The following is a 2,945-nucleotide window of genomic DNA, read 5'->3' as shown; positions in this document are numbered from 1 at the left end:
TATTTTTAAAGTTATTTTTTAATATTATTTATTTTTTTATCTAACTATTTAAAAAATATTATAAATAATTAATAAAATTTTAATATTTAGCTAAAAAAAGTATATTATAAATATAGTAAAGTAATTATTATATATTTCTTAAAATTTTTAACTTAATATTAAAAAACTTTAGTTTTAGTTTTTTTTTAAAAATAAAATATTTATTTTTAGCCTATTAAGCTTATATTTTTATTAATATTTTATAGATATTATTTATTTAATTATTTTTTATAGAATTAATTATAGTTTTATATTTTATAAGAAATATTATTTTTATATTTTCTTTATAAAGTTTTAATAAATTTATAAATATTTTATTATTAAATTATAAACTACTTTTACTATAGAGTATAAAAATAAAAATTAATATAAAATTTTAAGCTTAATAGAATTTCTAGAATATAAAATCTTTAAGTTTTACTTTTTAGTTAAATAAGCTATAATATATATTATTAAAATATATAATTTCTAATTAGTATATAATATATATAAAATAATTTTTATTATTTTAATTTTTAAATTTTATATTATAAAATATAATAAGAATATTATTTAGTTTATAATAAAATATAATACTTAATAAAAATAATATTTATAATAAATATTTAATAGCTATTATTTTTTAAAGTTTTTTAATTTTAGTTAATATTTTAATTTTAATTTTCTATAATTTATAAGCTTTATTTTATATAATTAAGCTAAAGTAAAGGGCAGTTTTAATTATTAGCTTTTTTATTTTTTAAATTATAACTTAGATATTTAGCTTTTTCTATAGCTATATATTAAATAATTTATAATTAATAATAATAATTAAATTAAAATTCTTATTAAGTTTTATTAACTAGCTAAAAATATTAAAATTAGATTATTTTTTAAATAGTTTAAAAATTACTTTAATAAATATAGATTTAACTTTTTTAAAAGTTAATAATATTTTATTTATAAGTATTTTATATATAAAAACTAAATATGAATAAATACTAAAGCTTTAATTAATATAAATAATAAATTATTAATTTTATTTATATAGTAAGCTTAATAGTATAATAACTAGTATAAATTTATCTCTAACTTTTATTTTTCTAACTTATTTATTTAAAATATAGTAATATTAAATATATATTTTTTTTCTTTTAAATATATACTAATACTATTTTAATATTAATGTATTAATATTTACTTTATATTTAATTTAATACTTTATTACTTAAGATATTTTTATTAAAAAAGAATAATCTAATAATAAAAATAAATAATAATATAATTAATAATAGTTTAAAGTATAATTAATTAATATAAAATTATAGTAAATTAATTATACTTTATATAAACTTATAAAATAGCTTATTATTAGCTTAAATTATTTTTTATTTTTTAAAAAATATAAAAATAACTATATATTAAATATTTAATATTAATTTAACTAAATTTATAGACTTTTATAATATATTTTATATTATTTATTAGAAAATTAATATTATTATTTAAAAAATATTTAGAATTAAACCTTTAATTTCTTATTAAAATATTTAATTATTAAAAACTTTATTTAAATTTTATAGCTAAAAAAGAAGCTATTAGCTTTTATTTAAACTTTTATTCTAGTTTATTAGCTATATTCTCTTTAAAAGCTGAATTATTTATAATATCTTTATAATTAAATTAATTTATATTATTATTAAGTTTAATTTTTATTTTATTATATATATTCTTTAATAAAGGACTTAAAGATATTCTTTTATTATTACTATTTAGCTTTATTATTAAAAGAGAGGGTAAATTAAATAATATATTCTTTATAAAATTACTACTTTAACTTAAAATTTAATATATAATATTTAAATATTTTTAGTATTTATTAATTAAATTATTAGTATTAATAAAAAACTAGAATAGAATAGCTATTATTATTAAGTTATATATTTTTATTTTCTTTATTACTTTTTTTACTACTACTTTTATTATTATTATTATTAAGTTTTATAATTATTTTTCTTTTTTAACTTTTTAAAGCTTTTTTATTAAAAATAAGTAGTTTATTATAAAAGAAAAATATATTAAAAGTAAAGACTTCTAAATAATAAAATTAAATTAATTATAATTTATACTTTTAAATATTTTCTATAATAAAAATATATTAATTATAATTATTAATTTAATTATAATAGCTAATTTATAGTTTTTTATAATAACTTTACTAAATTTATTATAAAAAATATTATTTATTTATATATTAATAATATAATTATTTAGTAACTAAACTAAAAAATAAACCTTATTATTATTAAATATATTAAAGTTAGATAGTAAAAACTTATAATAATAAATAACTTTTAAAATATATTTTACTTTTATTTAAAAAAAAATTTATTATTAAACTTTAATAAATTAAAGCTAAATTATTAAGTTAAAATATATAGAAGCTATTACTTTTAATATAATATATTACTATTTAAATTTATAATATAAATTTAAATAAAATTATTATAAAAAGAAAAACTAAAAAGTTAAAAAGAATAAATAAATATTAATTATTTTATATATTATATTAATTATTATAATAATAACTTAATATTAGTTTATTATACTTTAGTAATAATAAAAATAATAAATAATAATAATAGTTTTAATTCCTTTTTAAATTTATTTTTAATAGTTTTATAAAAATAATTTATAAATTTTAATATAATAGTATTATAATCTTTAATTTTAAAAATTTAAAAAAATTTTTAAAATTTTTTTTTTAAAGCTATTAAGCTACTATTTAGTAGTATATTTAAATAAAATAATTATTATAAGTTTTAACTAATAAAGGGTTTTCCTAATTAAAAGACTTTTTATATTATTTAATAATTTTTTTTTAAATAGTTTTATAATAAAAATAAAATTTTAATATTTATTAAATT

The sequence above is a fragment of the Bacidia gigantensis genome, assembly GCF_019456465.1.
Source record: "Bacidia gigantensis strain McMullin 20006 chromosome Unknown contig_180, whole genome shotgun sequence".
NCBI classification, from domain to species: domain Eukaryota; kingdom Fungi; phylum Ascomycota; class Lecanoromycetes; order Lecanorales; family Ramalinaceae; genus Bacidia; species Bacidia gigantensis.
This window is presented reverse-complemented; position numbering follows the sequence as displayed.